General features: G+C 36.3%; 1 pseudogene; it reads right to left on the bottom strand.

Moving 5' to 3' along the window:
• Positions 1 to 1,704: 1,704 nt before the first annotated feature.
• On the bottom strand, positions 1,705 to 2,358 carry LOC138832813 (large ribosomal subunit protein uL30-like; annotated as a pseudogene).
• Between the last annotated feature and the right edge of the window lie 15,789 nt (positions 2,359 to 18,147).

Here is an 18,147-nt window from a genome sequence, read left to right as displayed (position 1 = left end):
GAAAGTGGCACTGTTCAAACTGGACATCAACTGTTGTAACACAACATATATGTGGCTTTTACAGTCAAAAACCATCTTGGAGAAAACCAGCATTATAAATGAATACCATAGAAGAGGTTGACAAGTAACTGGCCTAGAATGTTTTCTTTTTACAAAGTCACATTCTATCCCGTACCATGTGCTCTACAAATGTGTATGTAGAGCAGTATGGATGCAGGTGATTTGCCTGTAAATGTGTATGTAGAGCAGTATGGGTGCAGGTGATATGCCTGTCTTTAAAAGGGATAAGTGTACATTGTGAAGCAAAACTAGCCTTTTCTGTTCTAATCTTCCGTAGGCATCAGCATGATGGCAAACTTCACTCATACTTCAGGACTTTTATTGTTGGTAATGTGTGTTAATTTGAAAATATGTAGCTTAATTTTATGATAATCAGTTAAGCTCCCAGTGCAGACTGAAAAATTATTCATTTCAATTGACACAGTACAATTGATGTACAAATCATAGTACCAATCACAGTACAAATCATAATTGGTTAATGAGTACAGAACACTTAAATACATATTTATTTTTCTGACTAGTTTCATAAGCTTTCTTCAATTATTTTCCCTATTATCACATACTATTTTTCATTTTTAACCATTGATCAAAACAAGAAAGATAATGCCATGTTAAACAAACCTCCAAATGAAGGAGTACAAACATCCATCCATGGGCTGGAGGCTGCTGGCTTCCTTCTTTTGTTGAGGGCCTTGTTCCTCACACCAGCCTCTTCTAGCCATAGAACAATTGTTTGCAATTGACATGCTATTGACTTGAATTGATTGTAACAATCAGCTATTAAACTGTTTACAATTAAATGACAATTTAGACCTTTTAACTGTAAATGCAATATTAGGTTTTGTTTCAGCTTTCCCATTCCAGCTTCAATGTTTCCTTAACATACCCCCCTGTGCTCCAACCGAGGGTCTGAACTCAGGCCTTCTCACTTGCTCTCCTTGACTGCTCAGCTGGCCACCCTACCACTTGAGCTACACCTCTGGCTTCTTGACCCATTTTTAAAATGTATCCTCAGTGGGACTGGGAAGGTGGCTCAGTGGTAGAGTGCTTGCCTTGCATGCCTAAGGCCCTGGGTTCGATTCCTCAGCACCACATAAGCAAAAAAGAAAAAAGCCAGAAGTAGCGCTGTGGCTCAAGTGGTAGAGTGCTGAAGAGCTGAAGAGCTGAGGGACAGTGCCCAGGCCCAGAGTTCAGGCCCCACGACTGGACCCCCCAAAAAAATGTATCCTCAGTTTATGTTTGTATTTTTTTTACTGTAAAAATGCCTACTTATATTCCACATATTTCATGTTACTTGCAACAATATCCACTTTAAGTTTTTAGTAAACTCACAAATGATTAAGATACTCTGAAATAACCTTCATTCACAGGAACAACTTTCATTTCTTACTGCCTAACATTCATAACATATATATATATATATATATGTATATATATCAGAAAAATAACCCAATCCATGGTAGTTTACAGGCAAGTCAAAGTCTGAAACATGGGATTTTCAACAATTTAAATTATCGAGACATTAAGATCTATTAGTTCAGTTGGGAGAGGCAGAGACAGGCTAATAAAAGAATCATCAATACATCATAATTGCCAGCATCAGTTTATTAACAGACCCAATTACAAAAAAGCATGGCAGACACCTCAGTTTATCCTTCTAATAAGCCTATTAATCTGATCCTCCCAGTTGCCAGCATCTCCACCTTCTACAAAGTGGGTGGTCTTCTTCATGTCACCTCTGGAGAAGATAATTTGAAGAGCCACAGGAAGTTATTTGCTTCTTGGAGCATTTTCCAACAGTATAGATCTCATGAATCAAATCCTCCATGCCGATGATGCCACAATTACCAAGAGATTGAGCAATCAAAGTGTTATCTGTTAAGGCAATTTGCTTCTTACTAATTTTGCCATAACCAGCCACACTGATGAGCTCATTTACCGACTTCAGGTTTGGGTATCCCCATGCAATTTATGGTTCCACAATCCTCAACATATTAATTAAAGCCTTATTGAGCTTAATAAACATGCCATTGAAGATCTGGCAAAGGAGAAGAAGCTGCAACACCTTACAGACTTTCGGACTCACACCATTGATTCCTCTGATTCTGATGACAAATGCTAATTTAGGCTCTGCAGGTACATAGACGTTGCCGCTTTTCTGGCCATTCTAGCCATTCAGATCTCAGTTCTGTACATTTGCCTGTATTCTTTGTGATAGTGCTTAGCTGTCTCATAGATGAGCTTCCTCCTGGCCTTTCGAAGCATCTTCTGAGCACATTTCTTTCTCAGGCGCTTTATTTTCAGCTCAGCAAAGTTCCTCTGCTCTTTCTTATGGGTTTCTTTTTGGTTGTATTATTATTTAGGAACCAAATACTCATTCTTCCTTTACCACAAATACTAAATACTAAATTTATTACAAATACTAAAATTTAATACAAGTATCTTTAAGTTTATTTGTGATTACTTGATCAATAAAAATGAGTTAATTTACTTTCATTTGGAGTGACTGCAAAGATCTACATTCCTTTCAGACACAGTGACTAACACCTATTATGTCAGTTACTTGCATTTTTACATAGTTCTTACATGCAAGTTTATTCATTTAATAATTGGACATGGCTCTATTCCTTCATCTTTATGTCCCATTTATATTGTATTTTTTCTCATAGCAATGACTTTCATGCTTCTTTTACTGTTCTAATTATATCTTGAGTAGACAGCTGATGCTAAATTATCTTAATTCTCACATTCATCATATGAAAAAGAAATCAAAAGTGCCTTGGGTTTTCTTTCAAGATGTTTCTGACATTTTTAATCTTATGGTTTAGACTTCTACTTTTCCTAAAATGTAGACAAATAAGGGTGTGAATGTGGGTATGTATGTATTTTTGTTTGCCAGTATTAGGATTTAAAACTCAGGGCCTTTTACTTTTGCTTGGTTTTCTTGCCAGCTCAGAGGGTGCTCTACCATTTGAGCATCATTTTTGCATCTTAATGGTTTATTAGAAATGGAACTTTACAGAACTTTTTTCTGGGGCTGGGTGGAGACCCTCCAGATCTCATATGCCTAAGTAGTTAGGAGTACCTGCATGAGCCATTGGTGCCTGGCTGAAAATAATTTTTCTAAGCCTCTAAAATGTATGTTTTAAAAATATAATTGTAGTACTGCTATCAAAATATGCTTTATCTTGGGGCCAATGGCTCATTCTTTTAATCCTAGCAGCTAAAAAGGTGCAAATAAAGATGACCATGTAGTTTGAAGCCAATAAAAGCAAAAGTTCTCAACATTTTCAACAGAAAATGTTGGGCATGGTGGTGTGTACCTGTCATGCCAACAATGAAGAATCATGACCCATCAAGCTAAGGCAAAAAGATAAAACTATGAAAGCAAAAAGCTGGAGATGTGGCTCAAATGCACATACACATACACACATACACGTATACATATATATTTATATATTAATATATACTGTTATATATGTGTACTAATATGTATACATTTTATGTGTGTATATATAAATTAGACATTATATGTTGCATATTGTACATATAATTGTAGAACTTTCACCTTCAATTATCAGGATAAAATTAGATCAGATATACCTACCTCATGAGAAAATAATAGAAAATGTGAGTAAAATGTTTATGAAATCTCTGACAATGTCAAGGGAATAGATAAACCAATAAAGCTGAAGGTTTTGTTAGGCTCTCCCAGGAATAACAGCCCCTCCCCATGTTCTTCCTGAGTGCACACCTGGCCCCTTCCCAAGAAGCCCCCTCCCCAGCAGTTGTAACCCAGGTAACTGGCATACCTGGGGATGGTGGGCAGTCGCCAGGCTCTGAGGTCTTCACTGGGGCCTCTCCTCAGTCTGACCTCTCCCAATATATCAGTCTCCATCATTAGTTCTTCACTTTTCCTTGTTTTGCCTTTGGCTCCCTTGCAGTCTTTCCCTTGCCTCTTGCCCTTTTCCCCTTTGCCTTCTCCTGCATCTCTGGCACCCCCTGCACGCCTTCATCTTGTACAGGCCAGCAGTACGCTCTCCCCACAATAAACTCTTTTGTGCCTGAACCATGTGGTGGTCTTCTTTGGGTGGAACCTTACAGATTTAAGATCTTCATAGTAGAATAACTCTAAACATATCTCTGATTCCACACCTGTGTCGTTTGTGCCTATTGCACAACCTTATAGCTCCTCCAGTCAAAAAGATTGTTATTTTGGGGTGTATGCCAGTTTGGAGGCTTGAAATCAGGGTCTAGGTATTGTCTCTGAGCTTTTTTTGCTCAAAGCTAGCACTCTACCACTTCAGCCACTGTTCCACTTCCAACTTTTTCTTAGTTAATTGGAGATAGGAATCTCATGGACTTTCCTGTCAAGATCAGGGCTGGATTCAAAACTTGATCCTCAGATCTCAGCCTTCTGAGTAGCTAGAATGACAAGTATGAGCCACCAGCACCCAGCTTACTTGGTCTTCTTGCTCACTACTGAAGCTCTACCATTTGAAACATGGTGCAAAGTACATATTTGTCTGGATATGTTGGAGACTTGTAGACCTTTCTGTCCAAGCTCACATGAAATATAAATAAGAGGATCATGACAAAGTAATCCAAGAAATAAATAAGACCTTTCTCAAAGATAACCAGAGCTAACTTGGTATAACTGATAAGAATGCCAAATGTGAAAAAGTACATAAACAAATACATAAAATAAAAACAAGCAATTGCATAAGATCTTGAGTTCAATCTTCACAAAAATAACAATTCAACTGGATGCCAGCCTCTCCTGTTTAGCTATTTAGGAGGGTAAAATCTGGAAGGTTACAATACAAGGTGAGACCAGGCAGTGTCTGCTAGATCTCCAAAATCCTAGTAAAAGCTGAGCTGATTCACTCTCCTTACAGGTCACCAAAAAAAAAAAAAAAAAAAAAAAAAAAAAAAAAGCTGAGCCAAAAGCACAGCTCAAGTGACAGAGAACCATCTGAGTAAGCAAGCTGAGTAAGCATGAGGATTTGAGTTCAAAATGCAGTACCACAAATATTAATGAATAAATAAGTAAATAACCAAAGCTGAAAGGGTTAAGGGCATAGCTCAAGTGGTAGAGTGCTTTTCTAACATTCACAAGGGCCTAATTACACAAAGCATACATTTGTTGAAACAGTACATTGTACTCCCATTAAGTCATAATTTGGGGGAGTTTGTGTACCATTCAAAACTGTAAAAATTGGTAAAAAATGCCAATTTATAACATTTCACATTATTAGCAAAGTATTAAAAGACAAGAAGTTTCTTCTCTGAGGAGTATCTATTCTATTCCCACATCAAAGTCATAGCTTCTGACTTAATGGTGAAACTTTAAGAGTTAGCTTCCTGAAATAATGAATGAGATGTGTAGGAACAATATTATTCTTTCAACTCAATGTTATGCTAATATAACTAAGATTGATAATAATGCAAATATCAAACATAAATGACCTATTACTAGCTATATTCATGTAGAAAATCCAATACACATCATCCATTGATATAATTGAAAACAGTATTAAAGCATAAAATATCTAGAAAAATATAAAGATCTACAGGACTCAATTAGATATAAATATAAATAAAAAGAAACATAAAGAGCTATAGGCAGAAAATATTCATGAATCAGAAAAGTGAATATTATAAAGATATGTTTCTCTTATTTGTAGATTCATTGTTACCCCAATAAAATTGAACTTGACTAAAATTTCTATAAAAAAGCAAAAGATTTATGTATGCCAAATATAACCTTGAAGGAGAATATTCCTTGTAGGACCCCAGTCAGCAAGACTATGTGCTACCCAGGCAGACAGAGCAACAGGACAGAACATGATGAAGGACTACTCACAGGTAGCTAGCTTCTTACAAGTGGTCAGATTTCTAATTGGTTTTGTAAGGTATATTGAATATACATTTTAAAATGAATTCCGCCCCATTCACTTGTACACAAAATATATTTCAATCTCTATTGTTACTACTAGACTGTATTCACTTTGGAAGATAAAGAAAAAAAATACTCAGTATTTTTTTTCTTTATCTTCCTAAGGGAGAGGAACAGAAAGGCTTAATGCCTATGTACATCTGCTCATACAAAATAATATTTACTGAAATGACTTCCAGGAAATGGAACCAAAACGTTTTTTCTTTATTAGTGTTTCTTATTTTCTTTTCTTTTTGTTCTGTTAGTTTATATTAAGGAGAGGTACAGAAATTGTGGGACAATTATGTGGAAAACGAACCTTACAACTTTGGTAGTGGGGGGAGGAAGGCTGGGGGTTGGGGGGCGAGGGGAGGATGGGATGGGAAGGGGAAACAAAGGAGGAGGCTACAATGCTTGATAAGAAATGTGCTCATAGACCACACTAAAGCTACCAGCACAACTATGTTTATTGCAGCATTATTTACCATAGCTAAGATATGGAACCAACACAGATGCCCCTCAGTAGAGGAATGGATCAAGAAAATGTGGTATATATACACAATGGAATTCTATGCCTCCAATAGAAAGAATGACATTTCCCCATTTGTTAGGAAATGGAAAGGTTTGGAAAAAATTATATTAAGTGAAGTAAGCCAGGCCCAAAGAAGCATAGGTCCCATGGTTTCCCTTATTTGCAATATCTAGTATAGGTATGAGTCAAGCGGAAAAGGTCAGATAATGTGATGTTAGGAAAATGAACCCTTAAATATGTATTTTAATGTTTTCGTTTCTTTCATGCATGTGTTTCTAACGCATTTATAAGATTATTTCTTTGTTACTTTGTATGTCCCTCCCCCACAGTGTAACCCCCGCTTTCACTATATTTGATGTCAGTATAACATGTGGAGGAGATGGGGACAAAAAAGTCGTTTAAGGATTCAGGTGGACCTGTTGCAACAATGAGAAGTACAAAATGTCATGTCAAAACCAGCTTTACAATGTCGGTGTGGGGGGTGAGGGGGGTATAATTGGGTGGGGGGAGGGGGGAGGCTGGGAAGGGAGGTGAAGGGTAAACAAAGGAGGAGGCTGCAATGCTTGGTAAGAAATGTATGCATTATCTTGCCCATGTAATTGTAGCCCCTCTGTACAGTATGTTCTCAAATAAAATAAAATAAAATTAAAAAAAAAGAAAAAAAGAAATGTACTCATTATCTTGCCCATGTAATTGGAACCACTCTGTACAGTATTTTCACAGTAAAATAAATAAATAAACAAATAAATATTTAAAAAAGAAAAAGCAAGCACATTTCATTTAAAATTTTAATAAAGCCAGAAAATTTTGTTTTTGAAGTTCATAACTAAAATACAGTGCTTGGGATTAAATTTATCAGTAGCAAATGTGAGCTACAGTAAAGTACATATGTCTATAATACCTGTCAGGAGGTAGAGATGTGAGGATCTCCGCTCAAAGCCAACCTGTACAGAAATGTCTATGAGACTCATCTCCAATGAACCAGCAAAAAGCCACAAGTGGTTTCCCTTATTTGCAATAACTAGTATATGTCTGAGACAAGCAGAAAAGGTCAGATGATGTTAAGCAAAATGAACGCCAAGATAAGGACAAAAAAATGTTTTTTTTTTCTTGCTTGCTATTGCTTCTAACGTATTTATAAGGAACCATGTGATTTCTTTGTTGCTTTGTATGTCCCTCCCCCACGGTATAACCCCTGTTTTCACTTTATTTGATGTTGGTATAATTTGTATAGGGGAAGGGAAAAAACAAATTGTTTAAACAGGGATATAGGTTGACCCATTACAACAATGAGATGTACAAGACGCTATGTGGAAAACTTTACAATTTAGGTGGGGGGAACGGGAGAGTGTAGTTGTAGAAGTGGGAGGGAAGGGATGGTAGGGGAAAAACAAAGGAGAAGGCAACAATGCTTGATAAGAAATGTACTCATTACCTTGCTCATGTAACTGTAACCCCTCCTCTGTACAGTATTCTCACAATAAAAAAAAAACTTCTTTCCCTTATTTGCAATATCTAGTATATGTATGAGTCAAGCAGAAAAGGTCAGATAATGTGATGTCAGGAAAATGAACCCTTAGATATGTATTTTAATGCTTTTTTCTTTCATGCATTTGTTTCTAACGCATTTATAAGATTATTTCTTTGTTGCTTTGTATGTCCCTCCCCCACAATATAACCCCTGCTTTCACTATATTTTATGTCGGTATAATTTGTGGAGGAGATGGGGAAAAACAAGTCGTTTAAGGATACAGGTGGCCCTGTTGCAACAATGAGAAGTACAAGTTCTCATGTCGAAAACGAGCGTTACAATGTTGGGGGGGGAGGATTGGATGGGGGAACGGGGGGGGGGGATGCTGGGAAGAGATGTGAAAGGTAAACAAAGGAGGAGGCTGCAATGCTTGATAAGAAATGTACGCATTATCTTGCCCATGTAATTGTAACCCCTCTGTACAGTATGTTCACAAAAAATTTAAATTTAAATTTAAAAAAAGCCAAAAAAAAAGAAAGAAATTGTGTGACAAGGAAGAACAAATGCAGCAAAGGTACTTATTGGATACTACGTTGAGAACAAACAATACAACTTGTGATTGGGGGATAGTAGGGATAAACAGAGACAGTGAGAGAAGGGGTGACATTGTCCAAAAAGAAATGTACTATATTAGCATACTATATTAGACCTATAATTTACACTTATGATTTACACACTTTACTCCCTATATGTACATTTATATATTTTTGTAGCAAATAATACATGTAACACATATTCAGTGTTGTAAAGCGCACCAAAAATACATTCTATAAAAAATTGTACAGGGTTATTTTGTAGATTAATGGCAATGGTATTGTATTTATATCCATGTCTTTTGTTCTGGCATTTTATGCATCCCACCTGTATTAGTCTCAGGGTTACCATAGCAAAATACCAATGGCTTAGTCAAGAGAAATGTATTTCTTCAATTCTGGAAACCCAAAGCCCAAGCTGAAGTTGTCAATGGGGTGGATTTCTCCTGAAGCCTCTATCCTTGACTTAAACATGCCATTGGTTTGTTGCTTTCCATTTCTGTCCATGAGTATTTCGGGATCTTTTCTCTTGCCTGATAAAGACATGAGTCATATCGATTAATGGTGCAGTTGCATGTCTTTCTTTCTCCTTAAAAATTTCCTTAGGGATTAATTATGGTTTCAACACAGAAATTTTGGGTAAAGACACAGTTTACTGTAACATCACCAATTCTGATTTTATGCCCAGCCATGTGATTTGCTTTTCCAAAATGAAGCAAGACAGCAAAATTCAGAGGCACAGACTCATCTTGCCAGTAAAATAATTAGAAATTAGGGTTATACGATTACAAAAAATAATCACAAAATAAGGTGTTATTGATTAAATAGGGAGGAGAGAGAGACAGAGACAGAAAGAGAGAGAGAGAGGAAGAGCCAAAAGTGACATAGGTATCATTATGGTCTCTTTAGCCTTTGCCCCTAGATTCAAATCAGGAACAGTATGTTGGATATGTTGAAGGAGTATCATGTGCAGAAGAAGTTAGGAGTCTGAAAATCTAGAAAGATGTCACTTTGCAGACTGACCTACACCATAATACATTCAGATATATTAAAGCAACCACTATAGATTAAGTATTCACCACATGCAAAGATCTGTGCAAGAATTTCTTTTAAAAATATGGACAATAAAGAATTCTCTCTGATTTCAATGAATGCTTAGTGATGTGAGAGGAAAAAGAAGCCTATACCCATCAGCCTTAATACTACCACAATGAACACAAATGGTCACATGTAGCAGTCATGTGGTCAGCCACAGAGAAACATTACCTATACTTCTACTCAAGGGTATCATGAGACAAACCTTGTTCTAATATTAAGCTATATATTCAGAAAGGACTGTCCTGCCAAAAATTTGACTGCAATCTGTATCAAAGTACATTAGTATGTAAAATTTTGTCGTGTTATAGTAATAAAGCAAAAAAACACATGAATTCTCAGTCTCCCTTCTTTAAGACAATACATTTATATTTATGAAAGCCAGGCTAACATTAGTCATGGAATAATTGTGCATCTACTAGCTTCTTAAGGAGCCCATTTACAGGAAAGAATGAAATCAATGATCATTCTGTTGATTTTATAATTGATTTGATTGATAAGGATAACTGATTTATATGCTGTCATATTCTTGCATGGCCTTAGGCAAAGAATTCAGATCTACTAACCAACTCTTCTCATTCAAATTCAACTATTCTATCAAGCATATTATTGCAAAGAATAATTCCCAATCTTTTCAAATAAAATGCATAGTTTGGCAAGCAGTTTAAAATGTTCTTGTGCTTTGCTCTTCATAGCTAAGAGATGTATAGACTATGCCAGTGGGGTTGAGTTCAAAGTACATTTTATTCCACATTATAAAACACTTACACGATAATAACTGTTTTCAATTCTTTCCTAGTCATGCAGCAATGCTCAAGAATGATTCAGTAAAACTGTAATACTATTCTTTCAAATAAGTGGTGTGTGTTAATCTAAAGACATTCTTTTCAAAGCACAGTGAAATTTGTCCATGGACATATAACCTTTTGCCAAAAAACACAGTTCCGAGGCAGGCTCATGCCCTCATTTGTTAACAATTCATGTTCAGTTTTTTCTTTGCTACCATGGAGACCCTGATTTATCTGACTCATTCTCCACCATTGTTCATGTTCTCTTTTCTCCTTTATTTATTAATTCAGCTTGCTGTCTCGTCCTTTCCCCTCTCCTCCTTATGGTTCTCTCTGTACCTGGCTTGCCATCACAAATGATCAGGAGCTACTTTGCTTCCACTTTCGCTGGGTCCAGATTTCAAGATGTTTGTTCCACCTGAGATGGGAACTGTTCATCATGAACAAGTAATGACACACGTGCAGGAGTGGTAGTTCCTGTCATTTAGGTAATCTGTGATAGATAGATGATCAAGGCAGGCCAGTAATAGCCCATCACACTCCAGACCATCTGTATTTTCCAACTGTAAGGCAAGGTACACAGACTAGGCTAACTAAAACACTGCCCTGGGGAGCTTTCTTTCTCTTGATATTTAGGTATTAAATAAACCCTGATGATGTTACTAGAATATTTCTCATTTTTCATCCTTTTAGCTTAAGGCTACTCATCAGTAAAGAGAAAGAATGATTACTTTCTCCAGTGAGCTTTACTGTAATTTGTCCACAGATTTTTGATTAACCACCATATGAAACAAAAAAATCTTAAGTTATACATTTAGATAAAATTTATCCCACATAATAGAAACACAAAACTTGCCATTCTAGCTTTTCATGCTATAAAATATCATCATGTAGTTTTTTAATCAAAGTTAAAATTGTGTTCCAAAGCATAAAAATGAAACATTCTATTCTAATTCTCACACTATTAATAGTATTAAGTGTAAAAACTTTTTTAATTCAGGAGTTTATTCCTTCTATGAAAAGGAGAGTGAGGGAGAGGGAGAGAGAGAGAGAGAAAGAGAGAGAGAGAGAGTATATATGTGTCAAACTCGGAAATATAATATTTATTCCATAGTCAATTTATTTTCAAAATTGTTCAAATTGATGCTAGAAAGCATGTGTCTGCATATGCAAGAAGACAAAACAATTTGGTAATGGTCTCCAAGACTTTCTCCATTTCAAGGGGATTATTTATGCATCCTGTATAGAGCAGACATAGTGTTCATACCTACTGCATATCTTCAGACAAATCATAAATCTCACAAAGTGGTATGCTAGAGACAAAGTCTTCAAACAGTGTACTTCCCTTTGAGATTCATTAGTTTCTGAGAAATTGACTCATTTCTGAAAATTTTCATAAATATGTGAGAGAAATAGAGTTAAAAGAGGTCATGATGAAATGCTTATCAAAATTTATAAAACAATAAAGGTTTTATAATTCCATAAACATTTTACACTGAAAAATCTACAAAACTCTCTTCAAGTAAATATCCACTTTTTCTTATATTATTCAAGAGGTTTTTTAACTTTAATCATTCAATAAAGTATACAAAGAATTAAAACAATTTGCAAAGCCTTTTTAAAAAGTTTCTAGTGATGTCTACCTCCTTATCCTATGTAATACTCCAAAACTATCCATAGATGAGAGGTGAATATTTTCATGTCTGTTATGTTTCTCCTTATTTATTCTCTGGTACTAAATAATGTGTCTTTTTCAGACTTTTGCTTATTGACTCTACATAATAATTATTTCACTTAACTTTGTGTGATAAGCAAAAATTCTAAGTCTCTTACAATATAGTGCTTTGCTCACCCACTCACCATAATAATTTTTTTTCTCAATCTCCACTCATTTCTGACTTATAAAACATTTCTAAGCTAGAAAATATATCTCAATATTACAATTACACTGTTTTTTTTTCCTGTTACTTCTGTGCCTTTGTTTTTCTGATAATTTCTCTTTGATTTGTATGCTATTTACTTTTGAACTTTAGGCTATTTTCCTGAAACAGTCATTTTCTTCAAAATGAACTCGGAAAGTACCTGTTGGGCAAATACTAAAAAACAAGGAACTCCCCCCATAAAGGAAAGGAACGAAAACAGTTTTTTATTGAATAAATATTAAAATCAGTATATCATAACACAATTCACAAAGGAGAAAATAACAACTGAAGGAATTCTTGCCCTTTTATGTATCCCTGAAGACACAACCCTATTATATTCATGTTCTCAAGATACAGTAATCATTTTTAAGGAAAAAGGTTAGCCAGCATCATTTGTCACATGTAGAATGAGAATTTGATTTCCTAACTTTACTTGGTTAACTACAGGAACCATCTGTATTAGCGAATTAGCTTTATTGTAAGGAAAAATCAACTTCTTATATCTTTACACTAAGAGGTTGTTTAGGAAGGAGTCACCTGATTAAAGTAGATCTGTTCTTTTCCATAGAAACTGAGGTAAGATTCTGGAGGTAGGGTTTTGTCTTCCTTAGTGATCAATTACAGTACAAAAAAAATGTCTAGCACCACTTTGAAGAAGATATCATGAGTCATTTCTTGGGCAAGAGGCACATTTAGTATTTGAGAAGAAACATCTGTCAAGGATACCATTGCAAGATCTCTTAAGTACAAATTATCTAAGAGAGCTATGAGAAAATAATCCCCTTATTTTCAACAGGAAGCCTCTGTTTGATTTAGCACCCACTGTAATGTGCTGTAAGAGACTCATAAGGGAAATGTAGGATTGTATAAATCTTTTAGGAAAACACAGCACTGTGACCTGATATCTCTCAGTCTTTATGTGAAGTACTAGCTTGGAAAATTCATTTGCTACAATGTTTTTAGTAAAACCAAGTCCTCAGCAAGGAACAACTTACCTGTAAATCTTAGTCCTGAAGGAAGCTGGAGCAGGAGTCCAGGGTGAAACATAGAAGGGTTACAGTTATATAGTAAGATAATGAGCACACTTCTTGTTGAACATTGTCACCCTTTAGGAGGCTTTTTAAAGAGAAAAACTGTTGATTACAAGCTTTCCTTCAATAAATACCCTAAGGGGTATTTATTATTTATACCCTAGGAGCAGAAGCCTATCTGTACTTTAGGCTCACTGAAGGAAATCTTGGCTGTTTTAGAGGATGTAAATTCATTGACTTGATTTCAATAAATAATACATAAAAGGAAAAAAAAAAACAAATTGTTTAAATGGGGATACAGGTGGACCCATTGTACCAATGAGATGTACGAGACATTATGTGGAAAATGAACTTTACAAGGGGGGGGGGGCCGAAGGGAAGGGGGGGAGGGCGGGGAGATGGGAAGGGATGGGAAGGGGAAACAAAGGAGGAGGCTACAATGCTTGATAAGAAATGTACTCATTATCTTGCCCATGTAATTGTAACCCCTCGGTACAGTATTTTCACAATAAAAAAAAAAAAGAAAAGAAAATTTTGCTTATTTTGGAACTTATTTGATTATTTAATACAAATTTCTGGTGTTTCTTTGAAACTGGGTGGGCTATGAAAAATTAATATGATTCTAACTTTTCTTGGGAACTTCTCGGTCAAAACCTAATCTTGGGGGTAAAAGTGGGGGGAGACACAAACAGCAGAAACATAGGATTGTAGTAAAACCACATTAGTCTGTTTCTTTTTCTTCATGACTTCAGTAGTAGAATGACGTTTCCTCACTCTCATGCACTAAAAGTTTAGTGCACACTTCTTGAAATGGAGGTAAATAAGTCAATCATATTATCTAAGATAAAAGAACACAGAGCTGAGTTAGTGACTTCGTTTTATTTCCCTTTCCAACTTCAGAAGTCATTGCTGGATTGTCAGGCTATTTTTATAGGCAAATAAGAACTAATTAGTGAAAAATGACCTTCTACCAAATTGAAAACATCCGCCCAACAGTCAAATGAAATACTGCAGGTTAAAAAATTCACTAAAGGGGCTGGGAAGGTGGCTCAGTGGTAGAGCGCTTGCCTTCCTCAGCACCACATAAGCAGAAAAAAGAAAGCCGGAAGTGGCGCTGTGGCTCAAGTGGTAGAGCGCTAGCCTTGAGCTGAAGAGCTGAGGGACAGCGCCCAGGCCCAGAGTTCAGGCCCCACGACCGGACCCCCCCAAAAAAAATTCACTAAAAATTAGGAAGATGCCCTGACATCACATTTCATTATAAACTTAAAGTTCCTGGTGTATAAATCTAGCAATTCCATGTGACAGAACTCATATGACATAAGAAAATTCCTGTCTTCTTGTAGATAAATACAATAGATTGTATTCCCATTTTTTGAGGTTTCATGTGCATAGATTGTATTTCTGCAATACAGCTAATTATCCAAATCATAAAGGGAGAAAGATAAAGAAAACAGGGAAAAACAAAAAGGAGTTAACCTGTATTTGATCATCACTACATTCATGAACCAGAATTGCCAGAAAAGGTCATTTGCTTTCACTAGAATACAACACAATGGCAATGTAATTTTCTTAATCTCCTATATGACTTTCCTTCCATTCATTACACGGCTATACCTCATTTCTTTTGTCTCATTTCGTGTCTTCTATTATAGTGGCTTTAATGTGCTTACTCCCCAGTCTTTTATTGGCTCCCATTCAAACCTTTTAATGTAGGTAATTAGCTTCAGTGTGTTTGAGCCTTGTTATCTCAGTCTGTTCTGTTCACAGCCGTCTATTATGATTACTCAGAATTTAAAACCATGAAAATGGGATCACTGTCTGTAGAGGACTTTGTGGCTTACTTTTTTAGCCTCTAGTGACTAATTGCTGTATTATATTTGTCTGATTAAAACCACAAATCCACAGATAGATGTGCTGCTTAATTAAAATATAATGGGGGTAAATCAGACCAAAAATTGAAGCAAGGCTTTTCTATGACTAAGTCAGTAAATCCAAAATCAAATACTAAGCAACCACAAGTTATATTGAATTAAATATGCCCAGAGAGACTTCAGGACCCATTGATATCAAGTCAGAGAATTTGTATCCTGTGACTAAGAAAGCCAAGATTTCCTTCAGTGAGGCTAAAATACAGATAGGCTTCTGTTCCTGGGTTCTTGAACCCCTTATGGTTTTTATTGAAGGAAAGCTTGTAATCACACAGTCTTTCTCTTTAAAAAGCCTCCTAGGAAGCAACAAGAAATGTGCTCAGTACCTTACTTACTTAACTGTAACCCCTCTATACATAACCTTCAAAACAAATTTAAAAAATTAAAAAATGAAAAGCCTCCTACTGGCTTTAGAGCCCAGTAATTACTTTTTTCAAGGGTTCAGGAACTACCCACTATATTGCAGTCACCAAGGGAGATAGCATCTCTATCTCTAGTTCCTATCAAAGGGGAAGTACTGAACTTCAGAGGGTATTTTCTCCTCATTGTAACCCACCTCTTTAATGAAGATGTGAGAAAATTTACTTTTACTTTAGTTAATGTCAGCTGACAGACCCAGATGGTGTAAGGTCATCACTAAGCCCACCTTTTGATTACTTTAGATTATTATGTCTCTTGTCACTATTGCTCTTGCTTTGTGTGTTAGGATATTTTATTTTATTTTTTTGTTTCGTTTTGGTATCTGAGACGCAGTTTCTCTACATTTCCCAGGCTGCCTCTACATCTCATAGTGATGTGATTGCATATCTATAGCACCATGCAACATCTTTGAATGAAATTTTGCTTGACTAACTTGGATACAGCTTTTGTTCTGGTACTTTAGTGACTGTCAAATTAAAAAGCAGACTCAGAATGATCAGTTTTGTCTCTGGGTCAGTTGACTCCTGCCCACTGATCAAAATGGAGAAAGGAAGAAAAATAGGATATCAGGCAGGAAAGCAATAGAGATGAATTCAGTGACTGTCAAGTTAATAATGCCTAGGATTCATCCCAAGAGAGAGGTCCATCAGAGCTGGCATACAAGGATACAGATGAGGGTGAAACATGGGCATTTAGGATCCATGGGGGGAAAGGAAGAATTTTGTATAGGTGGAAGAATCTTGAAATCATTAGATGGGAAAGAGGAGAGATTAACACTCTCAGCAAGTGGAGATAATTGCTTTTCTGTACTGGTTTGTGGATAGAGCTTTATATATTTGTGTTACCAGAGAGACAAAAATTCAGGCTAACCAGAAAGCATAGTGAAAGGGATAGAAAAGTTTGTTTAAAAAAATAAAAGAAGACGGGCTGGGAAGGTGGCTGAGTGGTAGAGCACTTGCCTTGCATGCATGAGGCCCTGGGTTCGATTCCTCAGCACCACATAAGCAAGAAGGAAAAAGCCGGAAGTGGTGCTGTGGCTCAAGTGGTAGAGTGCTAGCCTTGAGCTGAGGAGCTGAGGGACAGCGCCCAGGCCCAGAGTTCAGGCCCCACGACCGGACCCAAAAAAAAAGAAAAAAAAAGAAGAGCCTTTAGTGGATAAAATAGGTAATCTCTAATGCGAGAATCATTTTTACTTTAAATTGTTATTTAAATGCAAGGGCTTTAGAAGTGTTAAAAATTTCCCCAGGACCAGTCTGTAGACAGAGGCCAAGTCAAAAAGTTTGGAGAAACTTTACAAACCTGAAAAAGGAAATCAACTTAGAAAGTGGGAAAACCTCCCATGCTTCTGGATTGGAAGTATCAACATGGTGAAAATGGCAATACTTCCCAATGCTATCTACAAAATCAATGCTAAACCTATCAATATTCCAACCTCATTCTTCAAGGAAATAGAAGAGGCAATCCAAAAATTCATATGGAACAATAAAAGACACCAAATAGCAAGTTTTTGCTATTAACAGAAAGAACAGTGCTGGAGGAATATCAATAGCAAATTTCAAACTCTACTACAAAGCCATAGTAATCAAAACAGATTGGTACTGGCACAAGAACAGATCAGGATCAATGGAATAGAATTGAAAACCCAGAAATGAACCCACAGACCTATAGCCATCTAATCTTCGATAAGGGAGCTAAAAAAAATAGAATGGAGTCTTTTTAGTGAATGGTGCTGGCAAAATTGGTTAATCACTTGTAGAAAACTAAAGCTAGATCCTTCTATATCACCCTGCACCAGAATCAACTCCAAATGGATCAAAGACCTTGAAGTCAAAGCAGACACCCTGAAAACATTATGGGAAGGAATAGGAGAAACCCTAGGTCTTCTTGGCACAGACTGAAATCTTCTTGATAGAGACCCAAAAACACAACAAATCAAAGAAAGGTTGGACAAATGAGATTGCATGAAGCTGCAGAACTTCTGCATGGCAAAGGACATAGCTAGCAAGATAAAGCCCATGAATTGGGAGAGGATCTTCACTAGCCATACAACAGACAAGGGTCTCATATCTAAAATATACCTAGAACTAAAAAAATTAAATCCCCCAACAACAAATTCTCAAAGAAACAACTGCCCAATCAATAAATGGGCTAAAGATTTACAGAGAAACTTCTCTGAAGAGGAAAGAAGGATGGCCAATAGACACATGAAGAAATGTTCAACCTCTCTAGCCATAAAAGAAAAGCAAATCAAAACAACATTGAGATACCACTTCATCCCAGTTAGAATGGCTATAATCAAGAACTCTAATAACAACAGATGCTGGAGGGGATGTGGACAGAAGAGAACCCTACTGCGTTGTTGGTGGGAG

This window comes from Dipodomys merriami, unplaced genomic scaffold (assembly GCF_024711535.1).
Source record: "Dipodomys merriami isolate MVZ:Mamm:240054 unplaced genomic scaffold, mDipMer1.0.p SCAF_20, whole genome shotgun sequence".
Taxonomy (NCBI): domain Eukaryota; kingdom Metazoa; phylum Chordata; class Mammalia; order Rodentia; family Heteromyidae; genus Dipodomys; species Dipodomys merriami.
Note: the sequence above shows the minus strand (reverse complement) of the source record. Positions and strands in the feature narration are given on the sequence as shown.